Genomic DNA, 22736 nt, shown 5'->3' with positions numbered 1-22736 from the left:
CGCTTAGAATTTGCTTCCTTGCATCTTCCTGAGGGTGTCTCCAAAGTCTTTCTGGCTTCCAAATAGAGGAAGTTTGCCATCTAGTATGAGGGCAAGGCCCTGGATCCCCTCTCTTGCCCTACACAGACCCTGCTTGAATACCTTCTTACCACCTCTCTGAGTCTGGTCTCAAGACCAACTCTGTAAGGGTTCATCTTCCGCAATTAATGCTTATTGTGTAGAGGGTAAGCCCATCTCTGTAGCCTCTAGTTGTTTGCTTCATGAGAGGTTTGCTTTTGACAAAAAGCCCCCTGTCAAGTCCTCTGCCTGTGTCATGGATGCCTAATGCCCTCTTTAGTGTGCATTTGCACACTACTTGCGCTCAGAGCCAGTGAGCTTGTTGCACACACACGCCAGCTCTGATCATAGGACAAATGAAACACGGGTTCTAGTCCAGTGCTAATGGCCTGTAGTACCCACGTTTGCTTTGATCATTGGCCCCTTAGCCTTATAAAGTATATGGCTCCTTATATCAGCTGATGTAAAGGTATGCATTTTGACATGATGCTGCATACATTGAGTAGAGGTGTAGCCTAGCAACCTGGGTTCGATTCCCACTGCAGCTCCTTGTGACCTTGGGCAAGTCACTTAACCCTCCATTGCCCCAGGTACAAAAAATTTAGATTGTGAGCCCCCTAGAGACAGAGAAAGTACCTGCATATAATGTGTACAGTGCTGCGTATGTCTAGTAGCGCTATAGAAATGATTAGTAGTAGTAGTAGGTGTGTACAGGACTGAGCATGCATGTACATAGATTAGCATACATATTAATGATAGATTTACACTTGCTCCAGTGGTCGCTGCATCTCAAAAAAAGATATAGTGGAATTAGAAAAGGTGCACAGAAGGGCGACAAAAATGATAAAGGGAATGGGACGACTTCCCTATGAGGAAAGGCTAAAGCGGCTAGGGCTCTTCAGCTTGGAGAAAAGGCGGCTGAGGGGAGATATGATAGAGGTCTATAAAATAATGAGTGGAGTTGAACGGGTAGATGTGAAGCGTCTGTTCACGCTTTCCAAAAATACTAGGACTAGGGGGCATGCGATGAAGCTACAATGTAGTAAATTTAAAACGAATTGGAGAAACCTTTTCTTCACTCAACGTGTAATTAAACTCTGGAATTCGTTGCCAGAGAATGTGGTAAAGGCGGTTAGCTTAGCAGAGTTTAGAAAAGGTTTGGATGGCTTCTTAAAGAAAAAGTCCATAGACCATTATTAAATTGTACTTGGGGGAAATCCACTTTTGTACTTACGTACTTATGACTGCACCTGAAGTATAGGTGTGATTTCTCCCATTTGCACTAGTATTTTATAAAGACACATATTTACTTGTCTTCATAATACTGATCTAAAACAGGTGCCTGAACACGGCTACACGAAGTATCCTCGTGGTGATTGAAATGCGAGACCCAGCTTAAAAGAACTTACTGCAGGGCACGCTGAGGTGTCCTGCGGTAAATGTGTGAATGCTACCCATGTGCTAAAAATATTTTTAAATTTTTTGCTGAGGAGGTATGTCTGGGGGTGGAGAGTGGGTGTGTCTATGCTAATCAGTTAGGATGTCAGCATTTTCATGCTTCGATTAGCACATGAGCCCTTACTGTCTGTAAAATAGGTGGCGTCAATGGCATCCTTTAGTGCATGGCCATTAATGCCAAAAAGAGAAAATCGGCCATTTTCACTGCAGCGCTAAAAATGGCCTTAGTGTGTGAGAGAAACCCGTGTGAGGGTACACTAAGGACACTTTTTATCTCTGCTTTGTACAAGGGCCCCGTAGTGTGCTACCGATTTGTTACAGAACTGCCAAGTCTCCCGCTTTCTTGGGTCATTTCCTGCTGTGAAATCGGGATCGCCCACCGAATGGCCTCCTGTTCACTGACAGCAGGAAGCGCCATCATAAAGCACCGTATCTTGCTACCGCTGATCCCATGGTAGCAGGAGATGACGTTTTATAAAGGCATTTCCTGCTGCCGTTGAACGGGGAGACGGTTCCTGTAGCCACTGGCTGCGAATCAGCTGTGCTGGGGCGGAGAAAGGGGCGGATTTGTGGGTGGAGTTGGGTGGTGCAATGGGCGGGGTTGGGAGGCGGACCTTAAATCTCCCACTGAGTGGATTGGCCCCCTTAGCAGCTCTGTTGTTGTTGTGCCAACTAATACTAGCTCAGTAATAGCTGTTGCCGTGGGACGATGGTACCGTGTGGTTAAACTGTAAATTCCATCCTTTGAAATCTGACAGTGACATCTAATGGTTTAGATGTATTATCACACTTGGGTTTCATTTTTATTTCCATCACTTTATTCAGACTGCCTGTCAGCTCTTTCCTCCAGGCAAATTGTGCTGTGTTGCTAATATCTTAATAACGGTAAATGATGGAGAGGTAAAATCCTCCATTTGTAGCACAGCACATTATGCTTTGTACAAATGACGCCAAGAAATTAGTGGCTAATGTTGTTTGATTTTATGTATCTTATTTTCTGCTAAATTACGCATTGCAACCTGGTGTCATGCCAAGCCACAAAATTTATTAGGAGGGCATCGATGCTTCCAAAGGGGAGACCAAGGTTAAAATGAATATAATCACTGAGCAGGTTGCAAGAAACAGAAATGCAAATCTGAGCAAACCAATTTAAAAGTTACTCTCTCTGGCTCCACACAGTTGGATTCCAGTGCTTGGACTGAGGCAGTGGCCTAATGTGACTCTTACAAAACACAGAGAAGGGTTCAAAGCTCAGAGCTCAATCCAAAACATACACAAAAAAACGGTACAAGTCCTTTTGTTGCACAGCGGCGATCAATCTTCTACATCAATGACCCAACACAAGGATACGCCATGCTAGGTTCTTTGGAGTAGCGTTCTCCCTATCTTTGGTCTCCAGCTGTGAGGATGGGCAGGTTTATGTTGGATTTTTTTTATATTAAACAGTTCCTGGAAACACGGCTCGTGTCGGGTCATTGATGTACAAGATTGATGGCCACTGTGGAATAAAAGGACTTGTCCTGTTTTTGAAGTCTTTTGGTGCTGCTTTTTTGTGTGTGTGGGTTCTGATGTGAATTCTAAACATCAGAGGAAGTGTGCTCTTCAGGGGTCCCAGCATAGCATTATAAAGTCTGGAGCCCTAAGAAGCCATTTAAACTCTATACTCTACCATGGATTCTATGTTCTTGGGCAAATACTTCTCCTCTAATTTTATTTTTTTTTGTTAATTTGTACCCTGCGCTTTCCCACTCATGGCAGGCTCAATGCGGCTTACATGGGGCAATGGAGGATTAAGTGACTTGCCCAGAGTCACAAGGAGCTGCCTGTGCCTGAAGTGGGAATCCAACTCAGTTCCTCAGTTCCCCAGGACCAAAGTCCACCACCCTAACCACTAGGCCACTCCTCCACTGTTGCTACTATTTGAGATTCTACATGGAATGTTGCTATTCCACTAGCAACATTCCATGTAGAAGTTGGCCCTTGCAGATCACCAATGTGGCCACGCAGGCTTCTGCTTCTGTGAGTCTGAGCACGTACGTGCAGGACGTCAGACTCACAGAAACAGAAGCCTGCGCAGCCTTCTACATGGAATGTTGCTAGTGGAATAGCAACATTCCATGTAGACTCTCCAATAGTAGGAACATTCCATGTAGAATCTCCAATAGTAGCAACATTCCATGTAGAAGTCGGTCCTTGCAGATCACCAATGTGGCCACGCAGGCTTCTACATGGAATGTTGCTAGTGGAATAGCAACATTCCATGTAGAATCTCCAATAGTAGCAACATTCCATGTAGAATCTCCAATAGTATCTATTTTATTTTTGTTACATTTGTACCCTGCGCTTTCCCACTCATGGCAGGCTCAATGCGGCTTACATGGGGCAATGGAGGGTTAAGTGACTTTGCCCAGAGTCACAAGGAGCTGCCTGTGCCTGAATTACTATTGTGCCACTAACATTTAGGAGCCTTACAGGCTGAAGCATGCTACGTACTGTGTGGAGGGAGCAGCCTAGTGGTCAGAACACCAGGCTGGCAACAAGGGAAGCCCAGTTCTAATCCCTTCTTGTGACGTTGGGGAGAACACTTAACCTTTCATTGCCACAGATACAAACTTTGAGGTCCTTTTTTACTAAGCTGCGGTAAACACTAAGGCCTTAGACCAGTGCTGTGGCGTAGCCAGACCCAGTATTTTGGATGGGCCTAGAGTTAACTTAGATGGGCCCTTCCATGTCATAACCCCCCCTCCAACTGGAGATATAAAAAAATAATATATAGGTTTTTTTTCACCTACCCCACATCAACAGATGATCTGAACTGCGACAGCCGTTAGTAACCTCCATCTCTCCTCCTGCTGTTTGGAAATTACCTGGAGAAGATCGTGAAAGACCTTGGGGATGCTAAAGGGCGCCATTTACCCAAGGATAAGCCTAAGCCCGGCTTTCATGCAGGACCCTCTCGGGTCCAATTCCGGGAGGTAAGATGTTATCGCCCTTGCTGTTCTGGCCTCGTTTCCAGGTTAGCCCTTTGGGGGGGAGCGTCACTCAGGCGCCTGTTAGCCTGGCCAGCAGCTGCCACATGATCCCAGTGATGGGGCCCTGGCCCATCCCTCGCTGGAGATAGGGGGGTGTTGGTCTCACTTCCTGGGGGAATGGGCCAGGGTAACTTCAGATGACTGGGTCCTGGAGGTTGTTTAGGATAGGTACAAGCTAGAATTCTTCATGCCACTGGCGGATTTGTTTGTAGAGTTCCCTTGCAAATCCATGGCCAAAGTGGTGGTGGTCAGAGACTCTTATGACCTTGCTGGACCCGCGGGGTGGTAGCATCCATTCCATTGGCTGAAAGTGATTGTGGTTGTTACTCCATCCACTGTTTCTGGGGTAAGCAGTATAAAATGTTTTGTACTTTTTTGGGATCTTATTTGTGACCTGAATTGGCCACTGTTGGAAACAGGATGCTGGGCTTGACGGACCTTTAGTCTGTCTCAGTATGGCAGTACTTATGTACTTCGTAGTGCCAAAAAAGGGTGGGACATTTCATCCTGCATTCGAATTAAAGGGTGTAAACCAGGGCACTGCGAGCCCAGCATTTTCAGATGGAGACCCTGCTGTCGATCATTGCAGCAGTGCAACTGGGGGAGTTCCTGACTTTGCTCCACCTCAAGGAAGCCTATTTGCATATTCCTATTTGGCCTCCTCACCAACGCATGGTTAAAGAAGAAGGGTTATCCGGATAGGGTGATTACCACTATTCTGCAGGTGCGGAAGAGTTCCGCTTCAGTGGCTTACGCTCATGTGTGGCAGACCTTTGAGTCCTGGTGTGAGGCAGCAGGCCTATTTGCATTCTCAGCATCCATATTGACCATCCTCGCTTTTCTGTAGGACAGGCTGGATAAGCATTTGTCTTTGATCTCATTGAAGCGCAGATAGTGGCTTTGGCCTGTTTTAGAGGGTGCCTTCAGGGGTCCTCGCTGGCATCCCATCCAGACATTTGTACGTTTTTTTGTGGGGAGTGAATCACCTGTGTCCTCCATGCCTAACAGTGCTCCCTGCATGGAATCTTAATCTGGTCTTGCGTGTATTTCAACGTCCTTGTTTTGAGCCTTTGGATCGATTTGTCCTTGAAAGATCTTACACTGAACACTGTGTTTTTGGTGGCAATTATGTCAGCGAGGCGGGTTTCAGAGCTGTAGGCCTTGTCCCTCAGAGATCCCTTTGTCCACTTCACCAAAGTGGAAGTGTCTATTCACACTGTTCCCTCCTTGCCTAAGTTAGTCTTGCGTTTTCATGTAAATTGGCAACTTTTCCTCGGATTATCTGGCTGCCTACTGGGCTTTGTGGTGTGTTTGGATGTGCAGTGTGTTCTTCTCCGCTACCTGGAGGTTACCAATGGCTTTCGCAATTCGGATCATGTATTTATTCTCTTTGCTGGACCCAGGAAAGGGGATCGGGCCTCCAAAGCCACAGTGGCCGATTGGCTGCGGGAGGCCGTTTATTCAATGTACATTGCTTCAGGGAAGGACCTGCCAGTGAAGGTACAAGCACATTCCACCAGTGCACAAGCGACATTGGCAGCTGGGTCACGCTTGGTCTGTCTGGAGGAGATCTGTCAGTCCGCGACTTGGGTCATCGGTCCACACTTCTTCTAAGGATTATCATCTGGATGTTGTGGTGCAGGAGGACGCTGCATTTGGAGCTGCCGTCCTGTTCACTGGGGTTGCAGTATCCCGCTCTACTTGAGGACTGCTTTGGTACATCCCACTAATCTCTGGATTGATCTGTGGGATGCTGTGGAAGGTAAAATTAAGTCTTACCTGATAATTTTCTTTCCATTATTCCGAACAGATTAATCTAGAGGCCTGCCCTTTCTGATCGTGGTTGTTATGTAAACTGTTACTGCTTTTCAGCTTTAGGTTGCTGTTGCATTGCCAGATCCACATGGACAGGTTCTTTTTATTCTCCATGAACTGCATGTCTTTCTCCCCCGGGAGCGGTTGAGGAGTTTGTACGAGTTGTATGGAGGCAAGAATTTTTCGTGTCATAATGGATGTTGGTCCACACCGCTTTGGAAGCGATAATACTGAGGTTTAGGTGGCTACGCATGACCACACATAGTGAACCTCAGACGTTCTCTCTATCTCCACCTGCTGGCAGAGGAACATAACCCACAAGTCTCTGGATTGATCTGTTGGGACGAATGGAAAGAAAATTATCAGGTAAGACCTAATTTTACGATTTGCCACAGCTAAAGGTGATCCTTGTGTTGGGATTGAATTGGTCCTCTTAGTTCATTTTGTTTACTGTCAAAATGTTTCCTCATTTTGACTTCAAAGGTCTTACGTTCTTGTGTCATCTTAAAGTTTTCCTTTTGTGTTCTTACCATAAGATCATTGATGCAGTGTTCTGGTTTTGTAAAGTGCTGTCCCACAGAGGTGACATCTTGGTTGGCATTGCGATGTTTAATATGATAGCTATGTAAATTGACTCTCGTCTTCAGCATCTGGCTGGTTTCTCCAGTGTAGCACCCTTCTTCACACTTTTACATTGAATGATATATACCACATTTGCCGATGGGAGAAATGTTTCATAAATTAGGAACGTTGAATTGAAGGTAACTGCAACTCAGATGATTTCTATTGACCTTTGCAATGTTTAGCCTGTTTTGGTGTCATTTCACAGGCTAAAGCTGTGTTGAGCAGGTGGAATTGCTTTTAGTCTTTTACATAGTAACATAGTAGATGACGGCAGAAAAAGACCTGCACGGTCCATCCAGTCTGCCCAACAAGATAAATCATATTTTAGCATCAATTGTTCTAGAAGATCTTAAGCCAGTGTTTCCTAACAGACATGCGTAGTGGTAAGCGAATGTCTCTGTAAAACTGTGCCTGGCACGGTATTCTTTTAGATGTACCAAGCAACCAGCTACAAATGGGAATGTGATGTGCCTTATTTGCAAAAAGGATGAAGCCTTGCTGTTGCTAGGGGACCATCGGGCTTTACATGTTCATGCAAGCAGTAAGCTGAGATAAAACAATTTTTTTTGTTTTGTTTACAGTGTCGGTGAAAGAGGAATTTTATTTTAATGTCAGCCCTATTGGATCACTGCTGACTTCAGTTTGAACTGGTACCTCTTTGCATTTTCATCTCTTGCTTTTTTTTTTTCCCCTCTCTGCATTCCCTGGCTTGTTTGTCTTCCACATGCGTTTCCATCAGCCATCCCTTGTCCCCAGAGATTTCTGCTGGATGACTCTGGTTTGTTTGTTTTTTTGTTTGTTTTTTTCCCTACCTCAGAAGACCTGTCGGGGGAAGACCTTTGGGTTAGTACAGTGTACACTTTATGAAGCAGGGATTGTTTCTGTCTAATGCGTCAGTAAAACACTATGTTCTAGGGCAGGGGTAGGCAACTCCGGTCCTCGAGAGCCGCAGGCAGGTCAGGTTTTCAGGATATCCGCAATGAATATGCAGGAGATAGATTTGCAAGCACTGCCTCCATGGTATGCAAATCTATCTCCTGCATATTCATTGCGGATATCCTGAAAACCTGACCTGCCTGCGGCTCTCGAGGACTGGAATTGCCTACCTCTGCTCTAGGCTACTCCTCTACTGGCAGCATTCCATGTGGAGGCGATGCAGCCGCGCAGGCTTCTGTTTCTGTGAGTCTGATGCAGGACGTCAGACTCACAGAAACAGAAGCCTGCGCGGCCACGTTGCTGGTCTGCAAGGGCAGACTTCTACATGGAATGTTGCTAGTGGAATAGCAACATTCCATGTAGAATCTCAAATAGTAGCAACAGAATCTCCAACAATAGCCAACATTCCATGTTCCACTGCACTAACTACTAGGCCAGGGGTAGGCAACTCCGGTCCTCGAGAGCCGCAGGCAGGTCAGGTTTTCAGGATATCCACAGTGAATATGCAGGAGATAGGTTCGCAAGCACTGCCTCCATGGTATGCAAATCTATCTCCTGCATATTCATTGCAGATATCCTGAAAACCTGACCTGCCTGCGGCTCTCGAGGACCGGAGTTGCCTACCCCTGTTCTAGGGACATGTGGGGTGGGAGGAAATTGTTTTCATTTTTAGGGTTGTGTGTTTTTTTTTGTTGTCATTTTTCTTTTTATCATGGCACTTAATGGAACTAATTTATTGGCGCGTGCTAAATCCGTTAGCACCCCTTAGTGAAAGGACCCCTTAAAAGCAAATAGAGTATTAGGAATTATGAGGAGAGAAATAGAAAATAAAACAGACTATCATAATGTCTCTGTCTCGTCATGGTGTGCCCTTGAGTATTGTGTGTAATTCTGGTCCCTAATTTCAGAAAAAATATGGCAGAATTAGAAAAGATACAGACCAGGGCAACTAAAAATGATCAAGGGACGGAGGGACTCTCGTATGAAGGAAAGATAAAGAAGTTAGAGCTGAAACGTGGTGCAAATCTTTGCACCTAAATTAGAGGTATTAATCCGCAAACGAACCTTTTCCGCAGATACAAAGGTGGTAGAACGAGAGGACATGAAATGAGATTGAAGGGGGGCAGACTCAAGAAAAATGTCGGGAAGTATTTCTTCACGGAGAGAGTGGTGGATGCTTGGAATGCCCTCCCGCGGGAGGTGATGGAGAGGAAAACGGTAACAGAATTCAAACATGCGTGGGATAAACATAAAGGAATCCTGTTCAGAAGGAAAGGATCCTCAGGAGCTTAACCGAGGTTGGATTGCAGAGCCGGTAGTGAGAGGCGGGGCTGGAGGTTGGGAGGCGGGGATAGTGCGGGGCAGACTTATACGGTCTGTGCCCTGAAGAGCACAGGTACAAATGAAAGTAGGGTTTACACAAAAGTAGCACACATGAGTTGTCTTGTTGGGCAGTCTGGATGGACCGTGCAGGTCTTTTTCTGCCGTCATCTACTATGTTACTTATTCTATAACTACATATGTTAATTTTAGGAACGCCTCTGTTCTACCCATGACCTTCCCATTTCTGCACCCCCTTTTTTTGAACTCTCCTGTAAGATTTAGGTGCAGATCCCATGCCCAAATTTACATACATATATTCCAGTTATATCTAATTAGTGCTAATTGGCTCATTATTCAATTTGCATGCAATTTTTAGCAACTTTTATAAAACGTGGGGGAAAACGCATTTATACGTAGTCAAAATTCAGGCTAAGTGCTATTCTATAAATACACGCATTTTGCAGGTAGGCAGAGTCTGAGTGGAACTCACAAATGCGTAGCTTACAGGATATTAAAAGCTAAGTATATTATCGTCAGGATTTCGGCACAAGGATTTGAAAACACAAATGGTGTTCTTTCTCCCTTTTAGTCAGACAGTTCTGGAAAATATTTATGGCTTGAACGTGTCCTGGATGTATAGTATTTTCTCCAGCTGATAATGGAGACAGCGTTTCAAGTGCAAATAATAATTTGGGTTCAAACGAAAAATAGGCTTTTCCTAAGAAGTTGGTATTTATCTCAGACTTCTGAACTGATATATAAATACGCACTCACACAAGGAGTGACTCAAGCTGCACATACTGCAGCAGGATAGATTTATCCACTCCTACCCTAGCTGAGATATTTAACCATCTTTCTGACCTCATGTGCAACTTTCTTTAAATCAGTCACCTTACTCTCTAACTCTTCATACTCTCTTACCTATCTATATGTTCCATCTTTGTTTTACTCCTCACTACCAATTAAAATGTTCTATTATGTATTGACTGGTAGCGCTATAGAAATTATTTGTAGTAGTGTTGTCATTGCAAGTAGTATACCATGCCATACTTTGTATTCGAATATTTTTACTGCTCTAATTGCCTATTGCTTATGTTTGATCTATTCTTACTGTACACCGCCTTGAGTGAATTCCTTCAAAAAGGCAGTAAATAAATCCTAATTAAAAAAAAAAAATATATATATATATAATGATGCTATTGTTATTGAAAAAGCTCTTTAGTAATAAGAGATGGGAGGTGAAATAGTAGTTTTCAGTGAACAGATGTTTTCATTCGGAGAATGATTTTTGCCAGAATCAGGGATGGGTATATTTGAACATCTAAGGCAGAAAAATTTGAACTTGTAAACCATCTGATGTAGGAAAGGGTGATGGTGAAGGGATTTGGATTTTGTTTGTGTTGTCGTTACAGTCGCAGGTCAAGGTGGTTTATGTTCAGTAGATATTTCTCCTGTCCCTAGAGGGCTCAGAATGTGAGTTTGTCTCTGAGGCAATGGCGGGTTAAGTGACTCACCTGCGATCTCAGTGATGCACTGGGTTTTCAGCACGCTGATCTAACCATTAGGCTGCTCCTCCACTGTAGCGTAAGGAGAGCTAGAGGAACAAAGCTGTTCTTCCATCACCAGGCCAGGGAGTCCTTTATAAGACGCTAACTAGACTACTTGTCTGTCCTTACCGCTTAATAACAGAGTGGAGAGTGGAAAGAATGATATAAAATCTACTATTGAGTCTCATTGCTGAGGTTCAGGAAGAGGCCTGAGTGCTCTCTGGCAAGAAACCTAGAGCTTCTTGTCCTAATCCCGGAATGAGTATTTTTTTTTTTCTTTTAAGCAGGGGAGCAAAGCAACATTTCTGGGATTCTTCATTCCATTCCCCCAGTGTGCGGCAGCAGGAAGCTGGACTGTGAAGCACTTTTAACCTCTAGCACCTACTACTACTACTTATCATTTCTAAAGCGCTACTAGACGTACGCAGCGCTGTACACTTGAACATGAAGAGACAGTCCCTGCTCGACAGAGCTTACAATCTAATTAGGACAAAGAGTAGCAAGATTCCGGAATCCCATAGTAGCAAGATTCTGTATGGAATCCCAAAGACTACTACTTATCATTTCTATAGTGCTACTAGACGTACGCAGCGCTGTACACTTGAACATGAAGAGAGAGTCCCTGCTTGACAGAGCTTACAATCTAATTAGGACAGACAAACAGGACAAATAAGCGATAAGGACAAAGAGTAGCAAGATTCCATGCAGAATCCCAAAGAGTAGCAAGATTCCGGAATCCCATAGTAGCAAGATTCTGTGTGGAATCCCAAAGAGTAGCAAGATTCCGGAATCCCAAAGACTACTACTTATCATTTCTAAAGCGCTACTAGACATACGCAGCGCTGTACACTTGAACATGAAGAGACAGTCCCTGCTCGACAGAGCTTACAATCTAATTAGGACAGACAAACAGGACAAATAAGCGATAAGGACAAAGAGTAGCAAGATTCCATGCAGAATCCCAAAGAGTAGCAAGATTCCGGAATCCCATAGTAGCAAGATTCTGTGTGGAATCCCAAAGAGTAGCAAGATTCCGGAATCCCAAAGACTACTACTTATCATTTCTAAAGCGCTACTAGACATACGCAGCGCTGTACACTTGAACATGAAGAGACAGTCCCTGCTCGACAGAGCTTACAATCTAATTAGGACAGACAAACAGGACAAATAAGAGATAAGGGAATATTAAAGTGAGGATGATAAAATAAGGGTTCTGAACAAGTGAATAAGGGTTAGGAGTTAAAAGCTGCATCAAAAAGGTGGGCGTTTAGCTTACCTCCATGTAATCCGATAACACTGGCAATATCAATAATACATTTTTTTCTGTGGTGGTTGACAGTGCACATACGTTCAGCAGACGCATGTCTTCTGAATTCATTACTTAATTAGTTTTTTTGGTGTCTGAACAGAGCTGGGAAACAGTTTTTCCGTCTGCCAGACTATAAAAGCAGTTTGTGACAAAACTGGAGCTAAGGGCTTGAGTTTCATGCTGATTGTACAATCATTTAAAGCTACAGTACTCCAGCTATTGATTTTTCTGCTGTTTTGTTTTGAGTGTAGGCTTAACAAACCATCTGGACAAGCTGAGTCCAGGGCATACATAGAGCTCAGTCTTGTGGTTTCCTGTGGATTCCCCTGGGCAAATGGTTTTGTGAATTTGCAAATTTGGAAGAACACTTTGGGTGCGGACTCGTACAATGAAAATGATTACTTTTCACATATTCTGATTTCTGCTCAGGCCTCTGTCCTCTGGCCGTGGACTGCATTCTCCTTTGCCAATGTAGGGTTATCATTAAAAGCTTATTGAGATTCAGTTTGGATGGAAAAAGGCATTTAAGTGATTTAAAAAGAGCCTCAAAACTAGAATTACTCAGGGAGGATAAACATCAGCGTCGTACTTCATTTCTAATTGGAAATTGTAGCTGTTGTGGGCTTATAATGTAGCAGTGGCCTAGTGTGTTACAGGCTTATTGTCATTGTGGCAAAATCACTTTTCCTGCCAAATTTGTTACTGTTGCGGGTTGGTTATTTTTATTCATGCTCCAAGAACCGTATTTGTGTTGTCAATTTGTTTCCATAGATCTACTCTCAGTATACCATGGTGGCAGTGGTGTGGCCAGAAGGCAATTTTACGCAGGGCCAACAGGTTGGATGGGTGGGCCACTAGGGTTGCCAACTTTTTGAAAAACCCACCACCTGATGCACCCATGCCCCACTCCTATCCCACTCCCAATAAGTTCAATGAAGGTAGCAGTACTGGCTACACTGAGGCTAGGGGATGTCCAAGAGCCTGCACCCTTCAATCCCCATTGAGTCATGGTCCCCCAACATACATATGCTTCCTTTCAAGTCTTTTGTGGCCATGACCCCATAATAGTGGCCTAGTGGTGTTAGGGTAGAAGTCGGCCCTTGCAGATCACCAATGTGGCCGCGCAGGCTTCTACATGGAATGTTGCTAGTGGAATAGCAACATTCCACGTAGAATGTCCAATAGTAGCAACATTCCTTGTAGAATCTCAAACAGTAGCAATAGTGGAGGAGTGGCCTAGTGGTTAGGGTGGTGGACTTTGGTCCTGGGGAACTGAGGAACTGAGTTCCATTCCCACTTCAGGCACAGGCAGTTGCTTGTGACTCTGGGCAAGTCACTTAACCCTCCATTGCCCCATGTAAGCCGCATTGAGCCTGCCATGAGTGGGAAAGTGCAGGGTACAAGCAGGGTACAAATGTAACAAAAATAAAATAGATACTATTGGAGATTCTACATGGAATGTTACTACTATTGGAGATTCTACATGGAATGTTGCTATTCCACTAACAACATTCCATGTAGAAGCCTGTGCGGCCACATTGGTGATCTGCAAGGGCCGACTTCTACATGGAATGTTGCTAGTGGAATAGCAACATTCCATGTAGAATCTCAAATAGTAGCAACAGTGGAGGAGTGGCCTAGTGGTTAGGGTGGTGGACTTTGGTCCTGGGGAACTGAGTTCGATTCCCACTTCAGGCACAGGCAGCTCCTTGTGACTCTGGGCAAGTCATTTAACCCTCCATTGCCCCATGTAAGCCGCATTGAGCCTGGCATGAGTGGGAAAGCGCAGGGTACAAATGTAACAAAAAAAAAATGTCCATGGGTACAAAATACAGCCCACTCTGTATGCCCTAGCAGGGAGGAAATATGCCCTATAAAGCACTGTTATGATTTTTAAATCTGTGGATGAATAATAAACTATTTATGATCTCAGGATTCAGTCTAGCTCTCCTGTCTTCCATAGTCCTCGCAATAGAAAATATCCTCCCAGAAGATGTGCCAGTTTTGGCCAACACTCTTGCTTGTTTTTCCAAAAAATCAAAATATCTGCATCACTCAAACATAAATAACTGTCCAATTCATTAACAATAGACTTCAAAGGAGACACTGTTCCTCAAAAGTAGCTCATAAAACTGCTAACATTCATTTTCATTCTTTTTGCGAGGGGCTCTTCCACAGATGTGATGCTATACGGATTGTGTAGGATCCTGAGTTGTTGATGTTGATGGACTTGAGCCTTCCATTTTGATCTAGTTTTTGTCCCGGATGCAAATCTCGTGAGCCCTTGGGTCCTGCTGGAGGGTTGGCAAGGAGGAAGACACCGGCCCTCCAAAGGACAGCTGAACAACCCCAAGTCTTCACCTGCGGCGGCCGCCGTTCCCTGGAAGTTGAGCCTCCAGGTGCGGGCAGCCAACAGGACTTCCGGAACCGTGGGGTAGCGCCGGCTGAGGCCACAGGAGTTCGGGAACAAGGCAAAGTCTCTGGCCAAGCAAGCAAGCAGGAGGCAGGTTCAAGGCAAAGTCTCTGGCCAAGCAAGCAAGCAGGAGGCAGGTTCAAGGCAAAGTCTCTGGGCAGGCGGCTAGCAAAGCAGTAGTCAGGGTTCAAAGCAAAGTCTCTGGGTAGGCGGCTAGCAAAGCAGTAGTCAGGTTCAAAGCAAAGTCAGAACAGGTCAGGCGAAACAGTCGAAGAAAAGTCACACTGAAGCACCAGCCCCTCTATCAAAGTAGAAGCCGAAGCACTGAGCACAGAGGGAGATGCTCCTAAATAGCCCCCACCCTTGGAAGCAACAAGAATCAGCTGGGAAGAGCAACCCGGGATTGATGGGTAGCAAGAGAGGGGGCGGAGCCCAGGGCCCTGGTCTAATCCCTGTCGCCGGAGGCGGAGCCAGATCTCCCATGCTCAAGGCCACCAAGATGGCGCCGCTGCTCCCGCGTCGACCCCAGTGCGCGCTCAGGAGCGGACTCAGTGGGCCCGGGCCACGGTGGAGCGTCTGACGGTGGGAGCGGCAGCCCTGCCACACAGTAGGGCGCCCGATTCTCCCCTCCTGGGGTTGGGCGGCGGTGACGGGAGTCTGCGAGGGGCGCGAGGCAGAGCAGAACAGCAGAGGCCCATCGCGGAATAGGTGAGGGACGTGACAAGTTTTGGTACAATGTTAAAGATTCGGTTGCTTGTGTTTTTACATCTGGGAAGATAATTAGATTGTCATTTACACATGGGTATAGAAAAGAACCAACACTGTGTAATGGATGAACAGGAAAATAAGTGTCAAGGGAAGGGAAAAGGAAATGGGACTTGATATACCGCCTTTCTGAGGTTTTTGCAACTACATTCAAAGCGGTTTACATATATTCAGGCACTTATTTTGTTCCAGGGGCAATGGAGGGTTAAGTGACTTGCCCAGAGTCACAAGGAGCTGCAGAGGGAATCGAACCCAGTTCCCCAGAATCAGAGTCCGCTGCACTAACCACTAGGCTACTCCACTAGCAATATTCCATGTAGAAGCTTGCCCTTGCAGATCAGCAATGCGGCCGCTCAGGCTTCTGTTTCTGTGAGTCTGGCGTCCTTTACGTACATGCAGAACGTCAGACTCACAGAAACAGAAGCCTGCGTGGCCGTGTTGCTGATCTGCAAGGGCAGGCTTCTACATGGAATATTGCTAGTGGAATAGCAACATTCCATGTAGAATCTCAAATAGTAGCAACAGAATCTCCAATAGTAGCAACATTCCATGTAGAATCTCAGATAGTAGCAACAGAATCTCCAATAGTAGCAACATTCCACGTAGAATCTCAAATAGGGAAAGGGAAATGGGACTTGATATACCGCCTTTCTGAGGTTTTTGCAACTACATTCAAAGCGGTTTACATATATTCAGGTACTTATTTTGTACCAGGGGCAATGGAGGGTTAAGTGACTTGCCCAGAGTCACAAGGAGCTGCAGTAGGAATTGAACTCAGTTCCCCAGGATCAAAGTCCATTGCACTAACCACTAGGCTACTCCTCCGTTTGGAAATGCTCCTTGATGTCCGCAACAATGGCTGAATCTGTTGCAGTAACAGTAAGATGCTTGAGATTTAGGGGCCAAAATCGGCGTGAATTCTATAACACCACATGTAACTTTGGCTTAACAAGCTCATGAGCGCTGATTGGCACTGATTAGAATTTAGGCGTACAACTCGCTTAGCGTATTCTGTAACTTTGTGTGCTGAACGTCTAAATGCACGGAGGTAAAAAGGGGTGTGTATATGGGCAGGGAAATGGGCGTTTCAAAATTTAAGCACCCCGTTATAGAATATGGCTCAGTGAACCTAAATCTATGCGCTGAGAATTACACCAGGTTTTCATGGGCATAAATGGATGCATGCAGATATCGGCGTTGAAATATCAACTAAGCATAGTCCTATAATTGGTGCCTAAATCTAGGTGCAGATTGTAGAATACACTTAGCACTGGTTTCAGCGCTGACTGAATCCCTTCCTATGGGGATCATGTTTAAAACAAACAAAAGAATGTCCAAAGAAGTCATAAGGTGGCAGAAGGATATTTTTTTCTCTCAAAAAAAGTCCACGTTGAACTTGTCATACCCCAATTGTAGATGTTTTGCTCCACAGTTCGTCCAAATTTCAAGGGGGTGTGTTGTGGAAACACGATCTCGGTGGCACCAAAAGATAGATGGTTTTTCTGCAACAATGAAACAAAATGACAATGTCTAGTGTCAAAATTAAGATATTTTTGGCTAGATCTGTATCAAAACACGACTAAGTGACCAAATGACTACTGGTTGGGATTAAGGCATAAACCTCCTTACTCCCCCAGTGGACTCTGACCCCTCCCAGCACCCTATGATGTTACAGTACATATCAGGCTGTATGACAGCTTTAGGTATAATTGCCATTCCTATTAGAGCAGCAAGCAGGTCCCAGGAATAGCCCTAGTGGTCAGTGCAGAGGACTGTAGTAAAGGGGATCCAGGCCCATAGCCCACTCTAACTGGTACGCTTGTGTTGGAATCAGTGGCGTAGCTACGTGGTGCCACGGGGGCCTGGGCCCCTGCAGATTTGGCCCTGGACCCCCTTGCCAATGACCCTCTCGACCCCCCTCCCCTCCTGCCGTTGCTGTCGACTACCTTTGCTGGCAGGGGACCCCAACCCCCACCAGCCGAGGTCCTCTTCTTCTGGCGCAAGACTTCATTCTGTTTCTGTGAGTCTGACGTCCTGCACGTACAACGTGCAGGACGTCAGACTCGCAGAAACAGAACGAAACCTTGCGCAGGACGTCAGACTCGCAGAAACAGAACGAAGCCTTGCGCCGGAAGAAGAGGACCTCGGCTGGTGGGGGTTGGGGTCCCCCGCCAGCAAAGGTAGGCGGGGGAGGGTTGGCGGCAAGAGGGGGGTCAAGAGGATCGTCGGGGGGGGGAGTCGAAGTTGTTGGTGGTGGGGGCTCTAAAATGTGTCCCTTACCTCGTGCTCTGGACCCCCCTCCCGTTGAAGTCTGGCTACGCTCCTGGTTAGAATGTGTGAGCCCTCCCAAAAAAACCACTAAATACCTACTCACCTCCATACAGATGACACCTGCGGGCATAAGAGTCATTGTAGTGGTGTACGGTAGGTTTTTGGTGGGCTTTGGAGGACCCGCCATACAATACAAGGGGGTTATAGTGAGATGTGTACCTGGGATCTTTTATGTTAAGTCCACTGCAGTGCCCCCTAGGCTGCCCCACTGCTCTGCTGGGATGTCTGTGTAGCCAGTCTACTAAGAATGATGCCCCACCTCCCCCCTTACATCCTAATGAATGGTTTTTGGTTGTTCTTCTCTTGGACGGTCATGTCCAAAATGGTCCCAAAAGAAAACACACTGAGCACAAACATATAGGGAAAAGGCGATTTTTTTTTTTTTGAGCCAAAAAGAGAGCCATTTTCGAACCTGAAAAAAGTTTATGTTCACCACCTGATTTTCGGACATTTTTAGCAAAACCTCAAAAATCGGACTTAGACAGTTTCTCGAAAGTGCCCCTCCACATGATTCAATTTCAAGATTTATGTAATAAGACTGGTGAAGAATGAAATGCATAGGTTTCTCTAAAATTCAACATTTATGGTATATACATAACACATAACTCATGCAAGGTTTTAAACAGCACTTATAATTAGGTTTTTAGCTTTTTGAATGTATATTTTACTCCATCTCTTGCAGGGAAATGAAAAATTGATTTTTCTGTGAAACTAAAATGGATTTAGCGGGTTTTGGAAAGAAGCCCTTGAATTGACCTCTCACAAAATTGGTCTATACTGTACCACAACAGTCTCTGTTCTCTCTCTCTCTCTCTCTCTCTCTCTCTCTCTCTCTCTCTCTCTCTCTCTCTCCACTTTATGCAGACTGGTCTGTGGTCCTGGCTCTGACGTTGTCATTGAAGTCTTTTAGCCTAATCGTGGCATTTCTGCCTTGTAGCGCTATAGAAATGCTAAATAGTAGTGGTAGGGTCGATTTTATGTTTTTCTTGTGACTGAGAAGATATTCAAGTGTTGCTTCATATACGAATCGATAGCAGTCCTACTTGATCTTGTTTCCCAGTAAGAGGTGTGCTGGTGTTGCAAGTACTGGTACAGTATTTGCAGTGACTGCCCTACGTGTACTCTACCCCCCCCCCCCCCCCCCCACCATCTTAAAGAGAAAAAGCACTAGGTACTGCAGGAGTAATGGCACACTTTTTTGGTTGCAGGAGCCAAATCAACCCCTCAGCTCTCCATTTGTTGATGTTGTGATGGGCAAAGTATAGGTAGCGCATTGGCACCAGTGGCCCACCCCATTCCGCCACTGCCTATGCTAGGAGGGTACTTGTGTGACTTTCCCTTTTCCTCTTACTCTGCTTTGTGCTCCTTCCTGTAGGGTACTGAGTGACTTGGGACTTGCAGGTTCAGCTTTTGCAGAAGATACCTTAAGGTGCATTATAGGTGTGCCAGAGTTCGAAAGAGAGGATCCTCAGGAGCTTAGTCGAGATTGGGAGGCGGGGTACACTTATACTGTCTGTGCCAGAGCCGGTGGTGGGAGGCAGGGATAGTGCTGGGCAGACTTATACGGTCTGTGCCAGAGCCGGTGGTGGGAGGCAGGGATAGTGCTGGGCAGACTTATATGGTCTGTGCCACAGCCGGTGGTGGGAGGCAGGGATAGTGCTGGGCAGACTTATACGGTCTGTGCCACAGCCGGTGGTGGGAGGCAGGGATAGTGCTGGGCAGACTTATACGGTCTGTGCCAGAGCCGGTGGTGGGAAGCGGGACTAGTGGTTGGGAGGCAGGGATAGTGCTGGACAGACTTGTACGGTCTGTGCCAGAGCTGGTGGTGGGAGGTGGGGCTGGTGGTTGGGAGGCGGGGATAGTGCTGGGCAGACTTGTACGGTCTGTGCCAGAGCCGGTGGTTGGGAGGAGGGGCTGGTGGTTGGGAGGCGGGGATAGTGCTGGACAGACTTGTACGGTCTGTACCAGAGCCGGTGGTTGGGAGGCAGGGCTGATGGTTGGGAGGTGAGGATAGTGCTGGGCAGACTTATACGGTCTGTGCCAGAGCCAGTGGTTGGGAGGAGGGGCTGGTGGTTGGGAGGCGGGGATAGTGCTGGGCAGACTTATACGGTCTGTGCCCTGAAGAGCACAGGTACAAATCAAAGTAGGGTATACACAAAAAGTAGCAAATATGAGTTATCTTCTTGGGCAGACTGCAAGGACCGTGCAGGTCTTTTTCTGCCGTCATCTACTATGTTACTATTAGTTTGGAGGTCATGATTTTGTCTTGGTGAAACACAATAGGCAGTATGAATATTTAGAAGAACAAGTGACAACGTCATTGATCTGAACTCTGTGAGCCTGGGGAACCGTTGATGGCTCTACCCAGGAGCTAATGAAGTCATCCTATGGGGTTAATAACTCCTTTGGGACTTGTTCCAGGATCAGATATGCCATCTCTGTGATGCAACATAATACACAACTTGCTTATAGCTTACTTAGCTAGCACATCATAAGCGAGAGATCCTAAGCCTTTTTTTTTCCTGATGTAGATGTAGAGACTGATTTTCAAATGGACCTTATCACATTTATACACTTCAGTGCAGATAAACGGGGCCATTAGAAAATTCCCACCTGTCTGTGCTCCCAGTGTGGGTAAATGTGCAGGCACTGTTCGACAGCCCCCAAGGATGGGATCAGAGAGACAGTTAGAGCCAGGACTGGAAAGCGTATATGGCAAATCGTCTTGTATCCACAGTTGTCACCAGCCCACGGTCTCGGAAACGATTTTGGGATTTTCTCTTTGAAAATCCACTTGCAGGTCCCTGGCCTCTTCTGAAACGGCAAAACTTTGTTCGTGCTTCTTGCTTTGAGAAAGCCAGCAAATCCTTTTGTAATTCATTGGATATTTCATGGGTGGGACTGGATGCCTGTGTGTGTCTGATCCAGTAATGTGTACAGATTGGAAGAGCCAGACCCTGAGCCTCTCTTACATGTACAATTGTTAAAACAGCCTTGACTTATTCCGTAAGACATTTATTAGCAGGAAAGATTTTTCCTCCCTTTGTATCTACCGTATGGGTAGAGAGGTGTGGTAGCCGTGTTAGTCCACTTTTAAAGGTAATCAATAGAAATAAAATAAAAACATGGAAAAGAAAATAAGATGATACCGATAAAAAAAGGTATCATCTTATTTTCTTTTCCATGTTTTATTTTGTATGTATGGGAAAAGCCCTTTGCTGCATCTGGCATCGGGTATTCCCAGCCACGAAATTTAGAATTCATGTGCCCTGTACCATTTCCTGCAGGGACATGTTTGTAAGAAACATTGAATTGACCGGTTGGATGGTGGGACTCCCTTTACGTGACAACTTCATTATTCAGTGATCAGGGGATGACATGAGAGGGGGGGGGAGGTTGTCACGACAACCGGTCCTCGTAAAGCTGCCCTATCTCTCGGCAAATCCGGCAGATGCTCAAACCAGGCAGCCAATCCTGAGCCAGCTGAGAAAGCATGACATCATGGTCCGGACCATGCAATGGTTTGGTTTTCATCTCCTCTGTCACCTTTTTTTTTTGTTTTTTTTGTTCTTTAATACATGCAAGTAAAGAAGAAGCACTTTTGCACGAATTGCTCTTTTAATACTGCCGGTTGAGAAAAAAAAATGTGCAACCTTCATTCTCTTCCAGATCTAATGTGTGCCTCCTGCATAATGTGATTCAGCTCGGCACACAAAGCTGCAATGAGGAACAGTGTGAGTAGAAAGAAGGTGAAAGCTGAGAAAGCCAGTAATACAGTATTATTGCAGTATTTCTAAGCAACTCTTTCTTCTGTTACTGTTTTCCTTAACATGATATTCAACAGTGAAATAAGACATCGAGCAGTGAATGCTTCTTCCTGTAAGGTTAGTCTCTTCTATTCTTGGCTAATAATTGTGAAATTTAAAAAAAAAATCATTAATCTCTGATCAGTAGATTAACGGTTTTCAGGGCTGCTTTCATTAGATTCTGAGTAATCTGTCTCTAGTGTGTGTCTGTCCCATTTCTAATCCTGTTTATCAGGTCAGGATGGGGTAGTTAAGGGGTTGATTACTCGCTCAGAGTCTTGACAGCTGTAAGGTTATTGCTGGTGCTAAGGCTTTAGGTGAGAGACCAGCTATGAAGGGCATTGAAACTATCCTTTTGTCACCGCTCTTGGCAGGCAGGCTAAATCTGATCCGTCTTGCAGTATGATCGTGAAGGAATTCCTTTAGCAAAATCCCAAATAGGCTTCTGTGCTTTTATTTTCTGCTAGATTTAGTGCTTTGACCTGGGATCTCCCTATCATCTCCAGCACACATAGCTTGGTCACTGCAGTGACAGTCCTGAGCCCGGGATCCATACTGTGGGAATCTTGCAGAATCCAGTTACTATGTAAAGAGTGACCATGGTTCCCTGTTCCCCTCCAGTGCTGTGAATGCTACTTCTACAGTTTTCTCAGTGGCAGAGAACTCGATACAGGATTTAGACCAAGGACCTTCTACATGGCTTTGCACATTATTGAGGCTTTGGGTTGGTCTTGAGCTGCTGTATCTGGGACAAGTCTACCAAAGGCCCATTTCTTTGCATTGATCAGCACATTTCAGCGCACTTGAGTTGGCCTTGGTAAAATCCCACATTGTATAGGGGGTTATCTCATCCTCCACCAGTAGGCAGGACAAGAAGTGTTGCATGGGTTCTCTCCCTACGGTCGCAGGTTTCAGATCTTGTAGAGTAGCTTCTTTTTACTGTATCTGCATTTTTGATGATGTTTAGAGTATGGGGTAGTTTCAAGCCTCTCAGGTTGCCTATTCCTCCAGTATTTCTGCAGGAAACCACTCAAGTCAGTCCTATGCTAATACCAGCTGCAAGATCTCAGTCATGCCTGCCACATGGTATTAATTACATTTTTTTGGAGGTCAATGACTTCAAATGGGTTAGTTTTGTGCATAGAAAACCAAAACATGACATGATAGAGGTATATAAAATAATGAGTGGAGTGGAACAGGTGGATGTGAAGTGTCCACGCTTTCCAAAAATACTAGGACTAGGGGGCATGCGATGGAACTACAGTGTAGTAAATTTAAAACAAATAGGAGAAAAGTTTTCTTCACCCAACGCGTAATTAA

At 45.4% G+C, this 22736-nt stretch overlaps 1 protein-coding gene across 8 annotated transcripts in view; it reads left to right on the top strand.

Moving 5' to 3' along the window:
• Positions 1-22736, top strand: part of PAK3 (p21 (RAC1) activated kinase 3) — a 231987-nt gene that overhangs the window by 85401 nt on the left and 123850 nt on the right. Inside the window, exon 1 of one of the 8 annotated variants that reach the window (XM_030209920.1) lies at positions 12455-12474. The exons of the other annotated variants lie outside the window; for them this stretch is intronic. The gene's annotated coding sequence lies outside the window, so the exon portion shown is untranslated. Of the gene's footprint in view, positions 1-12454; positions 12475-22736 lie in introns of those variants that run through there. 8 annotated transcript variants of the gene reach the window in all.

Source organism: Microcaecilia unicolor, chromosome 7, assembly GCF_901765095.1.
Source record: "Microcaecilia unicolor chromosome 7, aMicUni1.1, whole genome shotgun sequence".
NCBI lineage: Eukaryota > Metazoa > Chordata > Amphibia > Gymnophiona > Siphonopidae > Microcaecilia > Microcaecilia unicolor.
Note: the sequence above shows the minus strand (reverse complement) of the source record. Positions and strands in the feature narration are given on the sequence as shown.